The 21824-nt window shown below is 38.2% G+C and overlaps 1 pseudogene; it reads left to right on the forward strand.

The window, feature by feature from the left end:
- The window catches only part of LOC132429383 (centrosomal protein of 78 kDa-like), a 36097-nt pseudogene extending 14796 nt beyond the window's left edge, over positions 1–21301 (forward strand).
- The last annotated feature ends 523 nt before the right edge of the window (positions 21302–21824 follow it).

A 21824-nucleotide genomic window follows, 5' to 3' on the forward strand; every position in this document is an offset into this window, starting at 1 on the left:
CTCCGGACGCACAGGCTCAGCGGCCATGGCTCACGGTCCCAGCCGCTCCACGGCATGTGGGATCTTCCCGGACCAGGGCACGAACCTGTGTCCCCTGCATCGGCAGGCGGACTCTCAACCACTGCACCACCAGGGAAGCCCTAAAATCCTTGTTTTTAAATTCTCAGTTTAGACAATTTACAAGATAAGGATGGACTATGAAAGTAATATTTTAGTAATCAAATTTAAAAGGTACCTTCTACCTGAAACTCAATTCTTTGATTGAATTATATATGAAGAGAATTGTCATAGGATTCCTGCTGTGCCAAAGCAACCTAGTAATTACAGTACAATAAATGGGTCCTGCTGTACTTTTCGTTAGTAACTTGAAGCCATGAACCTCAGATTGGGACCCAAACTCACGTGCCGGAACTCAAACCCAGCCTAAACCAGGTTGGGATTGCAACCCATGCGGCCAGGCCTCAAACCCGTCCAAAGCCCATGGTCTTTTAACTGAGATCACACGCCTGGTTTTGGGACTTAATGAAGCCCAGGTTGCTGATGTCTCATTTCAGAAAAAAGTCAGTGAGAGACAAGGTGATAGGTAAGAAACGGATTTATTTAGAGAGAAACACTCCACAGACAGAGTGTGGACCATCTCAGAAGGTGAGAAAGGCACCAGGGTATGGGGTTGTCAGTTTTTATAGGAGTGGGTAATTTCATAGGCTAATGAGAGGGAGGAGTATGCTAACTGTTGTGGGGAACAAGTGGGGATTTCCAGAAATTGGGTCACTGCCTACTTTTTGGTTGGCTTTGGAAATGTCATTTAGCTTGCTGATGTGTTACGATGAGGTATACTGAGGCTTAAGGTCTAGTGGAAGTCGACTTGTCCACCATCTTGGACCTATTTGATTCTAATCAGTTTATGTCTTGTCCTCAGGGTATGTCATTCTTTTAAATGTTGTGCCCTGCCCCCTCCCCTCATGTTTCATCTTTTTTTTTTTTTTTTAACAATGTTCAGGCTGTAAATCCTGAATCACACGTACAATATATGTGTGTAGGCCTGAAAAGAGTTAGGCAGGATGTGTGGATCTTACAGCACTTGGAGGATTGCCAGACTGAAGAATTCCTTTTTTTTTTAAATTTTTAATTTAATTTAATTAATTTTTTTATACAGCAGGTTCTTATTAGTCATCAATTTTATACATATCAGTGTATACATGTCAAACCCAATCGCCCAATTCAGCACACCACCATCCCCACTCCCCATGGCTTTCCCCTCTTGGTGTCCATATGTTTCTCCTCTACATCTGTGTCTCAACTTCTGCCCTGCAAACTGGTTCATCTGGACCATTTTTCTAGGATCCACATACATGAGTTAATATACGATATTTGTTTTTCTCTTTCTGACTTACTTCACTCTGTATGACAGTCTCTAGATCAAACCACGTCTCCACAAATGACCCAATTTCATTCCTTTTTATGGCTGAGTAATATTCCATTGTATATATGTACCACATCTTCTTTATCCATTCATCTGTCAATGAGCATTTAAGTGGCTTCCATGACCTGGCCATTGTAAATAGTGCTGCAATGAACAATGGGGTGCATGTGTCTTTTTGAATTATGGTTTTCTTTGGGTATATGCCCAGTAGTGGGATTGCTGGACCATATGGTAATTCTATTTTTAGTTTTTTAAGGAACCTCCATACTGTTCTCCATAGTGGCTGTATCAAATTACATTCCCACCAACAGTGCAAGAGGGTTCCCTTTTCTCCACACCCTCTCCAGCATTTGCTGTTTGTAGATTTTTGGATGATGCCCATTCTAACTGGTGTGAGGTGATACCTCACTGTAGTTTTGATTTGCATTTCTCTAATAATTAGTGATGTTGTGCAGCTTTTCATATGCTTCTTGGCCATCTGTATGTCTTCTTTGGAGAAATGTCTATTTAGGTCTTCTGCCCATTTTTGGATTAGGTTGTTTGTTTCTTTAATACTGAGCTGCATGAGCTGTTTATATAGTTTGAAGATTAATCCTTTGTCCGTTGATTCATTTGCAAATATTTTCTCCCATTCTGAGGATTGTCTTTTCTTCTTGTTTATGGTTTCCTTTGCTGTGCAAAAGCTCTTAAGTTTCATTAGGTCCCATTTGTTTATTTTTGTTTCTATTTCCATTACTCTAGGAGGTGGATCAAAAAGATCTTGCTGTGATTTATGTCAAAGAGTGTTCTTCCTATGTTTTCCTCTAAGAGTTTTATAGTGTCCCGTCTTACATTTAGGTTTCAAATCCATTTTGAGTTTATTTTTGTGTATGGTGTTAGGGAGTGCTCTAATTTCATTCTTTTACATGTAGCTGTCCAGTTTTCCCAGCACCACTTATTGAAGAGACTGTCTTTTCTCCATTGTATATCCTTGCCTCCTTTGTCATAGATTAGCTGACCATAGGTGCGTGGGTTTATCTCTGGGCTTTCTATCTTGTTCCATTGATCTATGTTTCTGTTTTTGTGCCAATACAATATTGTCTTGATTACTGTAGCTTTGTAGTATAGTCTGAAGTCAGGGAGTCTGATTCCTCCAGTTCCGTTTTTTTTCCCTCAAGACTGCTTTGGCTATTTGGGGTCTTTTGTGTTTCCATACAAATTTTAAGATTTTTTGTTCTAGTTCTGTAAAAAATGCCATTGGTAATTTGATAGGGATTGCACTGAATCTGTAGATGGCTTTGGGTAGTATAGTCACTTTCACAATACTGATTCTTCCAATCCAAGAACATGGTATATCTCTCCTTCTGTTGGTATCATCTTTAATTTCTTTCAACAGTGTCTTATAGTTTTCTGCATACAGGTCTTTTGTCTCCCTAGGTAGGTTTCTTCCTAGGTATTTTATTCTTTTTGTTGCAGTGGTAAATGGGAGTGTTTCCTTAATTTCTCTTTCAGATTTTTCATCATTAGTGTATAGGAATGCCAGAGATTTCTGTGCATTAATTTTGTATCCTGCAACTTTACCAAATTCATTGATTAGCTCTAGTAGTTTTCTGGTGGCATCTTTAGGATTCTCTATGTATAGTATCATGTCATCTGCAAACAGTGACAGTTTTACTTCTTCTTTTCCAATTTTTATTCCTTTTATTTCTTTTTCTTCTCTGATGCCGTGGCTAGGACTTCCAAAACTATGTTGAATAATAGTGGTGAGAGTGGATGTCCTTGTCTTTTTTTTTTTTTTTTTTTGCGCGGGCCTCTTACTGTTGTGGCCTCTCCCATTGCGGAGCACAGGCTCCGGACGCACAGGCTCAGCAACCATGGCTCACGGGCCCAGCCGCTCTGCAGCATGTGAGATCTTCCCGGACTGGGGCACGAACCCACGTCCCCTGCATCAGCAGGCGGACTCTCAATGACTGCACCACCAGGGAAGCCCGACGTTCTTGTCTTGTTCCTGATCTTAGAGGAAATGGTTTCAGTTTTTCACCATTGAGAATGATGTTTGCTGTGGGTTTGTCATATATGGCGTTTATTACGTTGAGCTAGGTTCCCTCTATGTCCACTTTCTGGAGAGCTTTTATGATAAATTTGTGTTGAATTTTGTCAAAAGCTTTTTCTGCATCTACTGAGATGATCATATGGTTTTTATTCTTCAATATGTTAATATGGCATATCACATTGATTGATTTGCGTATATTGAAGAATCCTTGCATCCCTGGGATAAATCCCACTTGATCATGGTGTATGATCCTTCTAATGTGTTGTTGGATTCTGTTTGCTAGTATTTTGTTGAGGATTTTTGCATCTATATTCATCAGTGATATTGGTCTGTATTTTTCTTTTCTTTTTTTTTTTTTAACTTTTTTATTGGAGTATAATTGCTTTACAATGGTGTGTTAGTTTCTGCTTTATAACAAAGTGAATCAGTTATACATATACATATATCCCAGTATCTCTTCTTTCTTGCATCTCCCTCCCTCCCACCCTCCCTATCCCACCCTTCTAGCTGGTCACAAAGCACCGAGCTGATCTCCATGTGTTATGCGACTGCTTCCCACTAGCTATCTATTTTACATTTGGCAGTGTATATATGTCCATATTTACAGTACCACTCCCACACTTTGTCCCAGCTTACCCTTCTCCCTCCCTGTGTCCTCAAGTTCATTCTCTAGTAGGTCTGCGTCTTTATTCCCATCTTGTCCCTAGGTTCTTCATGACCATTTTTTTTTTTTTTTAGATTCCATATATATGTGTTAGGGTGTGGTATTTGTTTTTCTCTTTCTGACTTACTTCGCTCTGTTTGACACACTCTAGGTCCATCCACCTCACAAAAAATAACTCAATTTCGTTTCTTTTTATGGCTGAGTAATATTCCATTGTATATATATGTGCCGCATCTTTTTTATCCATTCATCTGTCGATGGACACTTAGGTTGCTTTCTTGTCCTGGCTATTGTAGATAGAGCTGCAATGAACATTGTGGTACGTGACTCTTTTTGAATTATGGTTTTCTCAGGGTATATGCCCTGTAGTGGGATTGCTGAGTTGTATGGTAGTTCTATTTTTAGTTTTTTAAGGAACCTCCATACTGTTCTCCATAGTGGTTTTATCAATTTATGTTCCCACCAACAGTGTATGAGGGTTCCCATTTCTCCACACCCTCTCCAGCATTTATTGTTTCTAGATTTTTTTGATGGCCATTCTGACCGGTGTGAGATGATATCACATTGTAGTTTTGAGTTGCATTTCTCTAATGATTAATGATGTTGAGCATTCTTTTGTGTGTTTGTTGGCAATCTGTTGTAATTTTCTTTTTTTGTAGTATCTTTGTCTGGTTTTGGTGTCAGGGTGATGGTGGCCTCATAGAATGAGTTTAGGAGTGTTCCTTCCTCTGAAATTTTCTGGAAGAGTCTGAGAAGGATGGGTGTTAACTCTTCTCTAAATGTTTGATAGAATTCACCTTGAAGCCATCTGGTCCTGGACTTTTGTTTGTTGGAAGATTTTTAATCACCATTTCAATTTCATTACTTGTGATTGGTCTGTTCATATTTTCTATTTCTTCTTGGTTCAGTCTTGGAAGGTTATACCTTTCTAAGAATTTGTCCATTTCTTCCAGGTTGTCCATTTTTTTGGCATAGAGTTGCTTGTAGTAGTCTCTTAAGATGCTTTGTATTTCTGTGGTGTCAGTTGTAACTTCTCCTTTTTCATTTCTAATTTTATCGATTTGAGCCCTCTCCCTCTTTTTCTTGATGAGTCTGGCTAATGGTTTATCAATTTTGTTTATCTTCTCAAAGTATCAGCTTTTAGTTTTATTGATCTTTGGTATTGTTTTCTTTGTTTCTATTTCACTTATTTCTGCTCTGATCTTTATGATTTCTTTCCTTCTTCTAACTTTGGGTTTTGTTTGTTCTTCTTTCTCTAGTTCCTTTAGGTGTAAGGTTAAATTGTTTATTTGAGATTTTTCTTGTTTCTTGAGGTAGGCTTGTATAGCTATAAAGTGCCCTCTTAGAACTTCTTTTGCTGCATCCCATAGGTTTTGGATCGCTGTGTTTTCATTGTCATTTGTCTCTAGTTATTTTTTGATTTCCTCTTTGATTTCTTCAGTGATCTCTTGTTTATTTAGTAACGTATTGTTTAGCCTCCATGTGTTTGTATTTTTTACGTTTTTTTCCCTGCAATTCATTTCTAATCTCGTAGCGTTGTGGTTAGAAAAGATGCTTGATATGATTTCAATTTTCTTAAATTTACTGAGGCTTGATTTGTGACCCAAGATGTGATCTATCCTGGATAATGTTCCCTGTGCACTTGAGAAGAAAGTGTAATCTGCTGTTTTTGGATGGAATGTCCTATAAATATCAATTAAATCTATCTGGTCCATTGTGTCATTTAAAGCTTCTGTTTCCTTATTTATTTTCATTTTGGATGATTTGTCCATTGGTGTAAGTGAGGTGTTAAAGTCCCCCGCTATTACTGTGTTACTGTCGGTTTCCTCCTTTATAGCTGTTAGCAGTTGTCTTATGTATTGAGGTGCTCCTATGTTGGGTGAATATATATTTATAATTGTTATGTCTTCTTCTTGGATTGATCCCTTGATCATTATGTAGTGTCCTTCCTTGTCTCTTGTAACATTCTATTTTTTTTTTTTTTTTTTTTGCAGTTCGTGGGCCTCTCACTGTTGTGGCCTCTCCCATTGCGGAGCACAGGCTCCGGACGCACAGGATCAGCGGCCATGGCTCACGGGCCTAGCCACTCCGTGGCATGTGGGATCTTCCCAGACCGGGGCACGAACCAATGTCCCCTGCATCAGCAGGTGGACTCTCAACCACTTCACTACCAGGGAAGCCCAACATTCTTTATTTTAAATCTATTTTATCTGATATGAGTATTGCTACTCCAGTTTTCTTATGATTTCCATTTGCATGGAATATCTTTTTCCATCCCCTCACTTTCAGGCTGTATGTGTCCCTAGGTCTGAAGTGGGTCTCTTGTAGACAACATATATATGGATCTTGTTTTTGTATCCATTCAGCAAGCCTGCAACTTTTGGTTGGAGCATTTAATCCATTCATGTTTAAGGTAATTATCGATATGTATGTTCCTATGACCATTTTCTTAATTGTTTTGGGTTTGTTTTTGTAGGTCCTTTTCTTCTCTTGTGTTTCCCACTTAGAGAAGTTCCTTTAGCATTTGTTGCAGAGCTGCTTTGGTGGTGCTGAATTCTCTTAGCTTTTGCTTGTCTGTAAAGCTTTTGATTTCTCCATCAAATCTGAATGAGATCCTTGCCAGGTAGGGTAATCTTGGTTGTAGGTTCTTCCCTTTCATCACTTTAAGTATATCATGCCACTCCCTTCTGGCTTGTAGAATTTCTGCTGAAAAATCAGCTGTTAACCTTATGGGAGTTCCCTTGTATGTTATTTGTCATGGTTATGTGATTTATTTTTTTAAATTCTAACATCTGTTATACACAGCTTAGATATATTGACTTTCTGATTATTCTTCTTATTCTTTATCTTATTCTTTATTCCTTTACTGATGTATTTTCTTCCAAAAAACTACATTTTCTTCCAGTTTTTGCCTGATAGTGAAAAATAAAATTTTCATTTGCAGTATACTGAGAAAAAATGTTTACCTTGGATCTTCACTTGGCTTCTGTGAAAGAAACTTCATAAAATAATATGGGCAATTCCCATTACTAATCCTAACCATGTACAACAGAGGTCTGTACAGTAACATAGCAAAAATAAGTTACTGTACTTTTACTTACTCATTGCCTGTTTTAGACTAAGGAGCAGTGAGAGACATTTATGAATAATGATACCTCAGATCACTTTTATTAAACGTCCTCTAATATTTGGATATTTGGTATCTGGCTTGTGTTATCTTTTGTACAATCTTGTCTTCTTTCTTTGCACTTTAGTGTAACAACTTTGTGATTTCCTATCTTCTTCTTCAGACACTCAGGTCCGTCAGAATTTCCTGTGATTGTGACAGTAGAGAGTCCTTCCTCCTCAGAAATCAAAGCGGTCAATGATTCCTCAGAAAGTGTTCAGGAAGAGCCAGAGAAAATCAGTTTGAAACAAGAAGCACTGCCGGTACAAAGTTATCACTTTAAAGCTATAGAGAAGATTATTTTTCAAACGGAAGCCTGATTGCAACACAGCACAGCTTGTGTGAGGGTTCTGTTTTCTCCTCCCATCTGCATTGTATCCCCTTGAATGGTTCCCTAAAGCTTAGACCAAGGTGAATGGTGGACATTTGAACTCTAAGAAATAAAAATCAAAACATGTCGGTAATAATATATTTTCCTTTCCTTAGAACCTTAGTATATTAGATTTAGGGAGAACCTTAGTGATCATAAGGTAAAGAAATTGAGTTCTGAATGAATATTGAGTTCTGAATGGTCAGCTGATTCAGTGCTTTGTTTTACAGATGAGAAAATTGACAGTTCTAGTTGAACTCTCTTTTTATAAGAGGAAAAAAGGGCCTCATTTTAAAAAAAAGTAAAGTTGAAAAAAGTTTCGATGTTGATATTCTCCTTTCCTAAAATAAAAAATATCAAGAAGCTACATTACATTACCAAATAAACCTGACCTCTAATGTCATTCCATACTTTTGTTTGTATGGACAGAAAAGAAAAATTGATTTTCATAAGAAATTTTTGCACCTCAAAAATAATATATTTATTTTATTTCAACTTTAAAGCAGAGCTGAATATTTCTAGTAAATAAAGGAACACCATTTGGGAGGGACCTTGTCTTTGTGCTACAAAGTCCATGTTTAATTTTTAAAAATTATTTAACATGATTTTATTTTCGTATGAAACATGAAACGTGACAGGTTTCAGAACTAATTATCCCATTATTGTAGGACTATGGGAATTACTCTTTGATGTTCAAAAGAGAAAGTTAGATTTTTATTTTTTTAATTAAAATTAATGATAATATAGAGAAATTTTAAGAAAAAACTTAGAAAATTATGAAATGTTAGAGTAGGAGAAATCTATAGTTCATGTAGAGTTACCCCCTTTCATTTTATAAATGAGCACCTACAATTTGTAGCACATAAGTGGTTTATTAGTAAATGGCAGAGTACGACAAGACCCTAGAGCATCTAACCTGCATTCCTTGTCATTTTAGATGCGTTGTATTCATTTCCTTCACGAGTAGACCAGGAGATTGTATTTCTAAAAACAATGATATACACTGGGGAAGACTAAGAAGTTTAAACACTGGGACCACAGAATAGCAGATTCAGAATGCACTGAGAACCCTTGCAGCTCTTCTCTGTTTTGACAATACACTACAATGATGGTATCAAAGTGTTTAAGTATATAAGCCCACAACAATCAAGAGATTTCAACATAGTTTTGAAAGATGGAGACAAGTGGAAGAGAGTGAAACTGAAGCAGTAGAACAGAGGAAAAGCATCACCTAGAATTATGCACAGGGACCACCTGCAACTGAGGAGGATTCTGATCCCACCTGCAGAAGTATCCCCATGCTCAGATGTGCATGTAGGAGAGAGGGTGGAGTTAGTTAAAAGTGTGACTGAAATAGGGGAGCTCATTGAAGGGTTGTGTTTAGAGGAGTGGACTCCCAGCCCCGCCCTCACTCTCCTGAAATGAGATGATTTCTTTTTTTTTTTTTTTTTTCCCGGTACGCGTGCCTCTCACTGTTGTGGCCTCTCCTGTTGCGGGGCACAGGCTCCGGACGCGCAGGCTCAGCGGCCATGGCTCACGGGCCCAGCCGCTCCGCGGCATGTGGGATCTTCCCGGACCGGGGCACAAACCCGTGTCCCCTGCATCGGCAGGCGGACTCTCAACCACTGTCCCACCAGGGAAGCCCGAGATGATTTCATTTTGAAAACAGTGAAACTGGCGAGAACTAGGGCAGCTAGTATGAGTTTTTACACCCTAGAAAATTGTGTTTGGGGGGATCCTATTACAGTTACTCCCTGCTTCTTCCTGCATAAGAAGCCAATCAATCGTTGACTTCGGGGAGCTTTCTGTGCTCATTCTTAAATAGGAAATAACTGTCATTTGCCTGATAGTTGAGTAAAGCTTACAACATGAGAGAGGGGAAAAAGAGTGAAAACATATCCTGGTAGGACCGGGGACAATTTTGGGAACAAAATAATTTAAGAAAATACCTTAATTAGTATCCTGAGAGAGGTTTAAAAGAGCTAGCAACTATAAAATAAGACTAGGGTGTTAATTAAAAAGAGAATGGTCAGAAACAAGAGAGGTCTCTTGGAAATGAAAATATGGTTGCTGAAATAAATTCAGTAGGAATATTAAAAATTTCTCAGTATATAAAAAAGAAAGACACAATGGAAAATATGATAGAAATATGTTAGAGAGGCTGCATCTGGGAGATCCAACATGTTACTATTAGAAACTCCAGACCCAGAAAAAAAAAATGGAGGGAAGCTGTCAAAAGGGCAAGAAAATTCCCCACAGCTGAAAGTGGACATCAGGCCTCAGATTTAAAATAGTTACTCAAGTTTTGAGCAAGGTGAACAAGAATAGACATACCTAGGCACCCTTCATTGTGAAACTTTAAAATACTGAAAAAATAAATTAAAATCGAATAAAATACTGAGAGGATACATCCATTCCAGAGAGAAAAATACTGGTCACCTAAAAAAAGAGTTAAAATCTGACTTTATCATAGTTGTCATCAGCACCATGAATCCTGGAAGGCATTAGAAAGATACCTCCAACGTTTTTCCAGCACATAATTTTCACCCTAGGGTTTTGTATCCAGCGAAACTATCAGTCATAAGCGGAGGCTGAATAAGATATTTTGTACAGAAAGAAATTTGAAAAATTTACCTCCTGTGCTACATCTTAAGCTATTTATAGAAATAATCGAGCAAAATGAGGCAATAAACCAAGAAGGAAGGTAATAGGGGACTCAGTGCAGAGAGCAGCTAGTCTATATTGGAGAGGCTTCTATTGACTGTGTGATTGAGAGCTTAAAAACACCTTGAGGCATATTGTACTTACTAGGTACTAGGCACAGTTGGAAGGGAGGAGGGAGAGGAAGAGGAGAAGGAACTTGAACTCCAGAGGAGAAAAGGCTATACTGACATAAACATGAAGCAAACTAAACTATGGTTGATTTTTAACCTACTATTGATGAGGAAGAGGAGAATCCACTTGAACTTGACTCTATAGATGTCCCCCTTTTCAGTGACACACAGGGGTAATGACCACCTATCTAATTTGTTGTCCAAACCAGAACTTGTCCAAACTCCTTACACTTCAATAGTATAAGGAGACGCTCTAATGCTGTAACATCAGGACAACATGTATAAACTGGAACAGCCCAAGGAGGCTTAGGGTATGTGGTCACCCTGCACAAGGGCAGTGACACTGACACAGTATGGAACGAGGTGTAGTTTATACACAGAGACACAGTACATCTGCAGTGGGCAATATTAATTTAATTGTAATAATGGCAATACTGTCTTGGTTTGCAGCTTTTATTGTCAACTTGCATGTAATAGCAAATAACTAACATAAACTATACTTAGTATGTATTTGCATTAACTTGGTATGTACTGAAATGCATTGTGTACCAGTATGTACTAAGTATATATTAGGCTCTAAGTGTTTTTGCATATATTAACTCATTTAACCCTCTGAATAGCCTTATGAGGTTGGTGCTAATATCATTCCCACTTTTGAGAAAAGGAAGCTAAGACAGAGAAGGAACTTGCCCAGGCTGTACGTAATTTAGGGTTGGATTGAGGCTTTGAGTTTAGGCTCTCTGCCTGTTCTCTTAAACCTTACTCCCTACTGACTCTCAAATAACAGAAGACTTAACTGCACATAGAACAGAATATAAATTTCAGCTTTGACAACGTAAAAGCTAGGTTTGGAAGGTAGACAAGAGGTAGAAAAAAGGCAAAATGGTATGAATGTCCTCATTTTACAAAGCATGACATTGAGAGAGTTTATAGTTGATCAACAATTTAAGTTTTTAAGTATATCACTACAAGTCAAAGAGATCATGAGCAGTGGAATAACTAATGATGACATAACTTTACTGAGTAGTGTGGACATAGGAAAGAGTGTAAAGGAACTAAACCCTTACTTAGTAAATTAGAAAGTGAACAGATAATGCCTCAAATTTAGTCAGAAAATAGTCCTATAAGAGTATCACCTGGAAATGGGGAAGAATTCAAACTAACAATAGTTGGACCTCCCTGGTGGTGCAGTGGTTAAGAATCTGCCTGCCAAGGCAGGGGACACGGGTTCGAGCCCTGGTCCAGGATGATCCCACATGCCGTGGAGCAACGAAGCCCATGCGCCACAACTACGGAGCCTGTGCTCTAGAGCCTGCGAGCCACAACTACTGAGCCCACGTGCCACAACTACTGAAGCCCGTGTGCCTAGATCCTGTGCTCCACGACATGAGAAGCCACTGCAATGAAGAGTAGCCCCCACTCGCTGCAACTAGAGAAAGCCTGCACACAGCAATGAAGACCCAAAACGGCCAAAAATAAATAAGAATAATAAAATAAGAATAAAAAATACCAATAGTTGACGTAAACCTCATAAAAAAGGAAATCCAAACAGCCAGTAAACACAGAAAAGTGTACAACTTCATTATGTAATAAGAGGAAAGTGAGTCCAAACCAACGAAACTACATGCCAATCAGATTGACAAATACCTAAAGTCTGGTAGTATCAGGTATTGTAGACCTGGAGTACTATGGGAATCTTCTACCCTGCTTATACTGGAGTATAAATCGACACAACTACTTTGGAAAGCATTTAGCACTCTCCATCAACTGAAGGTACATAAATAGCCTGTGACCCAGCAGCCCTCACCCCCGCCCTGTGTAAATGCACCAGAATAACCGGTACAGCAGGATTCCTGTCCATGATTTGCATTAGCACAAACCGAAAACAAACCAGATGTCCATCAAGAGTCAAAAATTAAATAAATTATGTGTATTCGTACAGTGGGAAAACTATCAAGCAATAAAATTGAATGAACTAGAGCAACAGGCAGCAATGTGGATGAATTTTTTAAACGAATGTTGAGTGAAAGAAATAAGATAGAAAAGACTTCATAAACTATGATTCTCTACATAAAGTTAGATGTTGACAAAACTGAACTCTTTTGTTAGGCATGCATGCAGGTTAAAGGAAATGATTGTGGAGAAATGAGGATGGTGTTTAACCGGGAAGAGGGAAGGAGATTGTGATGAGAAAAGGATATGGGGGGTTTTTGAGATGCTGACAAGTATCAATACTTTCAGATTCGAGTATTGGTTAAGTAAGTATTCTCTTTTTAGTTGTTACATTGACAGTTTTGTTCTATGCACTTCTCAGTACGCATATTGTATTTTACAATTAAAAACCTGAGTAGGGCTTACCTGGTGGTGCAGTGGTTGAGAGTCCACCTGCCAATGCAGGGGACACGGGTTCGTGCCCCGGTCCGGGAGGATCCCACATGCCGCGGAGCGGCTGGGCCCGTGGGCCATGGCCGCTGAGCCTGCGTCCGGAGCCTGTGCTTCGCAACGGGAGAGGCCGCAACAGTGAGAGGCCCCGCATACCGCAAAAAAAAAAACAAAAAAAAACTAAGTAAAGAATCGGTTGCTTCTTGAGTGCTGGATGTGGGAGTGGGATGGGACTATTTCATTTTAAGCCCTTCACTACTGCTTGCGTTCACATGTTCATTCATTCAGCATTAATTGAACATATGCTGTGCACCAAGCACTCTTCTAATTTTATATGTGTTTTAACTCACGTAATCCTCACAAGAGCTCTGTGATATGGAAGCTTATCTCCATTTTATAGATGAGGAAGTTGAGGCCTAGAGTTATAGAACTTGTCCAAGGTTATATAGCTAATGGGTAGTGCCAGACTCATTTACCTCAGAGAATCTGAATTTTTACAATATAATCTAAAAGAGAAATTTAATTACTAATTATAAGCAAAAAATTGCACATTAAAGAAGATGACAAGTTTTCATCTATCCAGTTAGAGAAAAACACACAGTCTGTCTTTCACACACGTACTTCTTGTATTGGCAGGGATTTTCCTTATTAAGCAATTATTTATTGACCATCTACGTTGTGCTAGGCACAGGTGCTGGGGATAAACACTTAATAAAATACACCGCCTATCTTCAAATAACTTGCACTCTAAATGAGGAAGTAAGCCAACAGTTATAGTAGAGGTTATATATCAAGTGATACATCGCTGATGGCAGTATAAAATCTCAGAAATCTTTTGGAAAGAAGTTTGGAGATAGGTACCTCAGAGCCTTAAAAATGTTCATTTGCTTTGACCTCAAACTCATTTTTATAGATTTATTGTAAGAACGTTATTCTCAATATGGAAAAAAACCTTCATGCATAAAAACGGTTATTTTGTCTTATAATATTGAAAAGTTGGAAAGAATTTAAATGCGTAACATGGTTAACCAGTAAACCCACTCAGTGGAATATTTTGTAGCCCACACACACACAAAAAATCAAGGTTATGAATCCCTTGATTATGACAAATAATTGATTTCAATGTTAAATGGAGAAAAGGTGAACATAAAATTTGATATCCAATATAATGGGAGCTTTGTCCCAGAAAAATCACCCTAGCCAGTGTACAGAGGGAGGAAGGAGAGCAGATGACAGGAAGGAAAATTATTCCAAAGCCTTATCATTAGTCTTACTTAAGTAATAGAATATCAAGCAATTTTACTTTCTAACTTTTTTGGTGCCATATTTCCATGTAAGGGACATGAATTATTAATACTTTGTAGGAAGAGGGTACACTTTCTCACAAAAATTTAACACTGTGTTCTAATTCCCTCCATTAGAGGGAGAAACTATTTCATGTAACTGCACTTTGATGTGCTATTTAGAACCAGTCAGGAATTTTAGTCTACTTTCCTCTGACTGTGGTGAGGGCTTTTTGTTTGTTTGCTTATTTGTTTAGAATTTCTTTGAAATCTGTTTTAGAAGATTGATTAAATCATTATATTAAAAGTAGAGGAATTTTGCAATTTTTTTCCCCTTTTCCCCATTGAAAACTTGACTGGCTTTAGTAATGAAACATTAAAGAATTTGAAGTTCTTAGACTCTCAATTTTTTAAACATGTTCTGAATATAAAAATATATGTTCATTGAGCAAATGTTTGAAAACAATGAACAACTTCTTGAAGGAAATAAAAGCCACCTCTGCATGTACACACACCTAATCTGCTCTTTTGTCTTAAAAAAGTATCAAAAATATTTTGCCATGTCACTAAATACTCTTCTACATCAAAGAATTTGATTAAGCTTATGCATCATCTCCCAGGAAGAATGCACAGATATATTTTGAATGTAGAACTCCTGAAGCCCATTCATTAACTCTGGTTGAGACCTGTTGTCATTCTTTTCTTAGTGGCTTCATAGCGCATTCCTTCATATGGTGAGCTATTTTTGTTTAAACAATCCCAATTTGGAGGCTCTTAGCTTTCTTCTAGGGTTTGGTTATAAACAATCTTATGACATCATGTTGGTAGATAAATCTTTGCCCACATCTTTGATTTCCTTAGGGTAAACCCCTGATGTAGGATTGTTGTTAGGTACCAAAAGCTACTCTCCAGAAAGTGATACCAGCTCCTATCCCAATGATGGCATATAACAGAGTTCCTCATTCTTTAAGTGATTGTTCAAAGCAGTTAAAATGTATAAATATACCGTACTGTTTTCATAAGTATAGGTATTCTGATTGTTTATTGCTGCATAAGAAACCACCCCGAAACAGCGGCCTAAAACAATGACAATCATTTATTTTGTTCATGAACCTGGAGGTTGAGTAGAATATTAATTCTTTTACTACACTCTTACTGACTGAAAACAATACCTACTTGACTAGCTCACAGTTCTGCAGGTCAGAAGTCCAGGCACAGCGTGACTGGGTTTCCTGCTCAGATACACACTGAAACACGTGGTTCCCTCCTGAGAGTGTTAAAGCACGTGAAATTTAAGTGTAAACATTGAGCCCCAAATGTTGGATGTTCACCATAGTTTGTGTGGGTCACAGAGCTGAAATCAAGATGTCAGTCTGGCTGTGTTAGCATCCAGAGGCTCTGGGAAAGAATGCCTCCAAGCTTCTTTGGCTTGTTGGCATAATTCAGATTCTGCAGTTGCAGGAGAGAGGTCCCCATTTCCTTGCTGGCTGTCAGTCGGGGGGCAGTCTCAGGTCCTAGAGGCCTCTCGCTTGCCTTCCCTGCCACAGCATTGGACTTCTTCAGAGCCAGCAATGGAGAGTCTCCCTCCCTTTTGTACTTCAATTCAGGAAGAGTTCAGGTCCTTTTCATGGGGTGCCTGAGTAGGTCACATCCACCTAGAATAATCTCCCTATCTTAAAAAATCAACTGATTTTGAATCTTAATTCCATTTGCAAAATCCCTTCACTGCAGCACCCAGATTTAGGGTTTGATTGGATAAGTGGAAGGTTTGTGTACTTCAGTAAGTAGGAGTCTTAGGGGCTCTGTTAGAATTCTGCCCATTGCAAGCAGTGTCCCCACTTCAAGGACTGAAGTGTCTTAGTTCCTAAAACTCCTGAGAGAGTTTATCAGTGTTCATTTTATTTTATTGATCTTGGTGAATGGGAAGACTACCACCTCTGTGAACAGGAATGGCACCCAGCTTCCTGAATCCACAGTGTGGCTCTGCTACTTAGTGGTGTGACCTTGGCTGTGCTGCTCTACTTACTCTACTTCTCTGCCTCTGTTTCCCTCATCTGTAAAATAACATGGAGTTAGTGATTGTTCTTTCCTCGTAAGGTTTTTTGTTTTTTAAATAAATTAATTTTATTTATTTATTTATTTTCAGTAAACGGGCCTCTCACTGTTGTGGCCTCTCCCGTTGCAGAGCACAGGCTCCGGACATGCAGGCTTAGCGGCCATGGCTCACGGGCCCAGCCACTCCGCAGCATGTGGGATCTTCCCGGACCGGGGCACGAACCCGTGTCCCCTGCATCGGCAGGCGGACTCTCAACCACTGCGCCACCAGGGAAGCCCTATTTATTTATTTTTGGCTGCGCTGGGTGTTTGATGCTGCTCACGGGCTTTCTCTAGTTGCGTCGAGCAGGGGCTACTCTTCGTAGTGGTGTGCGGGCTTCTTATTGAAGTGGTTTCTCTTGTTGCAGAGCACAGGCTCTAGGCGCGCAGGCTTCAGTAGTTGTGGCACGTAGGCTCAGTAGTTGTGGCACGTGGGCTCAGTGGTTATGACACAGGGGCTCTAGAGCGTAGGTTCAGTAGTCGTGGCACACGGGCTTAGTTGCTCCGGGCACGTGGGATCTTCCCGGACCAGGGCTCGAACCCGTGTTCCCTGCACTGGCAGGCAGATTCTTAACCACTGCGACACCAGGGAAGCCCCCTCTTAGGGTTTTGATGATTAGACTATTTAATGCCCAGGGAACTCCAAGAACAGAGCTCGACTGTAAATTGCTTTAAAAGTGATTACTTTAAAAAAAAATGCTTTTGAATCTGCAATTATGCAATTCAGGTATGTTAAGCATGTTCATTAATAGGACTTCCTACTATAAAGAGACCCACAAATAAAAATAGAATTTTTCTTTCTTGGCCTTAACTATTTATTTCTGACTTGCTATGTTATACGCATATGCCTTTTATGGTAGGTTGCCACAAATTTATGTTGGAAAAAGTGGAATTTAAATAAATCTTTACTATGCTAATTTGATAGATTTTGATAATTCATTTCACTAGCATGGTATGATATTACCAGTAGCAGACTAAAATCTGAGTTCACTTCTGGCTCTGCCCCTAAATCCTGATAAGACCTATAGCTGGAAAGGCTTTTAGATATTATACTACGAATTAGTTATAATATTTACTCTGTTTAGGAAAAACTGGAGGAGTGCCTAAAGCAGTTAAAGGAGGAAAGAGTAATAAGACTTAAGGCTGATAAATGAGTCAATGAGGCAAACAATTTCTTATACTTTTGAGAGTGTTTTGGTTTTATTTTGATTTGATTTTAAGCCATATACACATAGTTTGTAAACTTTAAAACTGTAATATGTTGCAAATTGGTTGTGTCATATGGACTTTTGCATTTACTGGTATTTAGTGATCATATGATCTATATTCCAGAAAGCATGTTTTTAAAAATGTGAAAATCTCGTTTTGTGTGTGTGTGTGTGTGTGTGTGCTTTCATATGACATTAGCTTATTTTCTGTTCATGATTCTTTGATTAAAGAAAGCACTTTTTGTGCATATACTGTATATACAGTAGCATAAAAGGCATGATGAGACTCTCTTGGCAATGAATTAGGAAAGTGAATCATTTAAATAAATTTAAGATATTGGAAAACTTGTAAAAATGCAATGAAAGATAAAACTATATACTATAAGAATTACATTAGGTAATGTGCATGAAAGCAGGGCATAATCTAAAAAGTTCTATATAAATATACTTTATCATAGGTTGAGCGTAGGGAGGAATTTTCCAAAGTGCATCCATTGGATTGGCGGACACTCATTCAATAAATGTTGAGCACCTGCTTATATAAGGCAAAAGGGGCATCATGAACATAACAGCTTTTCTGAGAAATACTAGAGTTGAGCTTATAGGGGGGTTTTAAGTGCATAGGTGATGAGTGGAAGGGGAAGAGTGCACGCGAGTGAATATTTTCAAGAATCCTAAAAAAATATTGGTGATCGTACATTTAATAAATTGGGTTGGGTATGATTTAGGACTTTTAAACGTAAGCATTAGATATTTTGCTCACTAAAGTTAATTCTTAACATTCAGCAGAGTTGTAATATGTTTTGTTCAAATCAGATTCTATAATTCACTTTCTAATTTAAGGGAAACTTAAAGCAGGTAGTTTTCTGATGTGGAATGAGGCTCCATTATGAATTTAACCAGTTAGAAATGTGATCTTTTGTGAAAGATCATTAATAAAACGATAACTTTTATTTATATACCACCTAAGTGTTATATAGGAAACTTTGTTGGGTGCCTGGGGGTTTTGGTTATTATGTGATATGGTCTCTGTCTTTCCTGGTGGAGAGTTAGGTTAATTACAGATTAATTACATTTTGAGTGTTTTAGTTTTGTTCCTTGAAACTAGACAAGACTACTTTTGATGACAATGAGAAAAAATCATGTCAGACATTTTCAGTCTTCTTTTATAGCTGGAACATGAAAATGCCCAGTTAAGAAATATAAATTTCTCTTTGTCTGAAGCCCTTCATGCCCACTCATTGACAAGCATGATCCTGGATGATGAAGGTGCTTTGGGCAGCATTGAGAATTCTTTTCAGAAGTTGCATGCTTTCTTAGATATCCTTAAAGATGCTGGGTTAGTTCATTTCTATTCATGGCATTCTTCTCTTTGTGATATAATGGTAGTTTGCTGAGGAACTGGAGCAATTTTCATCACTTATGTAGCCATATTTAGCCAAATTTAGTGTAATTATAGGTAATATAGTTGACATTTTAAAATGAGGAATTAATTTTTTTAAGAAATGCAAATAGGGGAGCCTGCTTTGGTAGAGTGGGGAGCCCATTATAAAAGAGTAACCTGTAGACAGAGTAATTAGTGGGTATAGTTTTTTGTAAAGACTAAATTGAAGGCAGTTTTCATTGAAAATATTCGGGAATGGATAAGAATTTTCCTATCTTTCATTTATTTTGCTTGTTTGATAAGTTTGAATTAAAGTTATTTTTGTCTTAAACATAAAAATTATTATTAATCTGCAGGGAAGATATAGGTCAGTGGTTCTCAACCAGGAGCACTTTTGCTGAAAGAGGGAAGTGGAGATTGGTAGTTGATGGAGTGGTGTTTTGTCAGTGAATGAATTTGTGTTGGTAAGGAAGGAACAAACACATTCTTGGAAACTGGAGGAAAGGTGGTAAAGAAGTGTGGGAATGGAGGTGTGACAGGCAGTGGACGGGGTGCATGGTACATGTTGAAGCTGCTAGTGAGACAGTGGGATGTCTCCTAGATGATGAATCTGGAAAGGGCTGAGAATTTGGGGGAGAGAGAGGCTTGTAGTCTGGAGTAGGATGTTGGCTTTTAAGATTTTAGAAGTATTTCATGATGGTAGGTCTGGGGAAATCTAAACTGCTCTTATGTGATTATAATAACCTTTGTCTTTTCTCCTTTCCTCCTTTGGTCCAGGCTTGGGCAGCTGGCCACAATGGCTGGTATAGATCAGTCAGATTTTCATTTACTAGGTCGTCCCCAGATGAATTCTACTGTTAGTAGTCCACCTAAAGAAGAAAAGAAGGCACTTGAAGAAGAAAAATCAGAATCAAACAGAGTGCCCCAGTACAAACGCAAAATCTCCAAGTAAGTGGACAGGACAGCACTTAATAATTCTAAGAGTGATTAGCAAAAAGGAAATGACCAAGTCAGAGAGAAAATAATAATGGTCAGTCTCTAATAGTTCACATGCTCGGGAGCTAGAAGACTCTGGAATCCTCTCCAAATCTGAGATCAGTAAATGTGGGCCCATTTCATGATACTGTATTGTTGTACATAAGAAAACTGGAAGTTCTTTAGAAAATTTATGAGTTAAAGCAAACTCTCCTTAATGAAGAAAGAAAACATTACAGAAAATATTCCAAATTTTAAATTGTATAAATGTCTATTCTGTTCATATTTTATCTAGGTTTCTATTTGTATGCAGTCAGCATACAATGAAGGAACACTAATGAAGGTACACATACTGATATAATTTTTTTAAAAGGTAATCTTGACATAGCTAATATGTAAGATATTATAGTGACTCACCGGGTCATGGGAATGGGAGGGGAAACCTGTCAGCTTTTCCTCCACCTTACTTGGAGCCCCCTTTGCCCACCGCAGCCAATCTCAGACTGGTCTTGGGAACTGACAGCTTGAGAACACAGTCTGGTCACAAACTATATATTGTTTACATGTGCCTGGAGGATAGAAAAGAAATTAATTTTTCTTACAGAGTAGGGTTTCATTCTTAGTGAGGGAAAGGAAATGGGTAATAACTACCCCAATCACCAAAGTCTGAAAATGTAGCTGACATAGCCTTGGATATAGCTAGGTTAAGTTGAGAATCACTTGGCAAGATATAATTAGAAAAAAAATGTCTCTGAAGTCTTCTGAATAATCAGTTGACTGTGTTAATAATAAGATCACAGAGTAACATTGAAGTTTTGAACTCTACTTTTTAATGGTTGTCTTTGTTCATCACTGAATTTTTGCCTTGTCTTTTGTCTTTCCCTCCAGTTTCAGAAAATTACAGGTGATGCTGGGATTCCTTTGCTTCTTGACTCCTTCCATGTCCCAGTCTCTACTCAGGAGGCCTTAGAAACTTCCAAAGACAACCTGGGGGTCCCAGTCACAGAGCAGCGGCAGGAGTCTTTTGAAGATTTCATTGCTAGAACATGTTCTCCTTCAGCAGACGTCATTTCTGGAACTGGAAGTCAAAGAAAAGAAGAGGAATTATCTAGAAATAGCAGGTCTTCTTCAGAGAAAATGACCAAAGCAGGTGAATATACCAAAACATACTCTGCTAAGAAACAACCTGGGAAGGACCTGCATTCCTGCTCTGACTCACCTGTAAAGCAGAAAAGCAAAGGAATTGGGCAAAATAAGTTTTGCTTAATGAACCAATTAGAAGTGAGTCTTAGAAAAAACACATTTCTGTTAAGAAAGAGAGTAGAATAGTGACTGTTTCATCAAAGACAACTAAAAGTAAACTCAGTCTACTAGAACATTCTGAAAGTGATACTCTTGGATCTGACTGTGAATTTCAAGAAAGCATCCATACTCCATCATGCCTAACATAGGTCTAAATCTTTTAAAATCTTTTAAAATTATGCTTTTGCCTTCAAATTTTAATAAATTACTTATGTTTTTATTATAGCATATGGTGTTTTAAAATACTTGACTGGAAGCCATTAGAGAAAGATTTATCTATACTTTTTTATTATAATGAAAGTTTTGGTGTATTTTTCCTTGTGGCACTTTGCACCATTCATTCAGCTAGTGTTTACTGAGGGTTTCATATGTACTGTACTTTTCTGGGTGCTATTGCTTTCAGCAGTGAACAATGTAAAGCCTTTACTCTCCTGGAACTAACACTCTGTGGTGAGAGAAAACATAAACAACAAAACAGGGTAAGGGGTAAAAAGAGATGGAAATAATAAATGGAATAGTTTTACCATTTGGTTAAATGTCAAACTATTATAAATCATATTGCCAGAAGCCATTGACATATTTTAATTCACAATAACCAGAGAGCATCAAACATTTACCAAGGCACTTAACTTTGTTTATGGATTATAGCAACACTATGAGGTAGGGAACTATTACCATCCCCATTTATAGATGAGGAGTCTGAGGAG

Source organism: Delphinus delphis, chromosome 8 (assembly GCF_949987515.2).
Source record: "Delphinus delphis chromosome 8, mDelDel1.2, whole genome shotgun sequence".
NCBI lineage: Eukaryota > Metazoa > Chordata > Mammalia > Artiodactyla > Delphinidae > Delphinus > Delphinus delphis.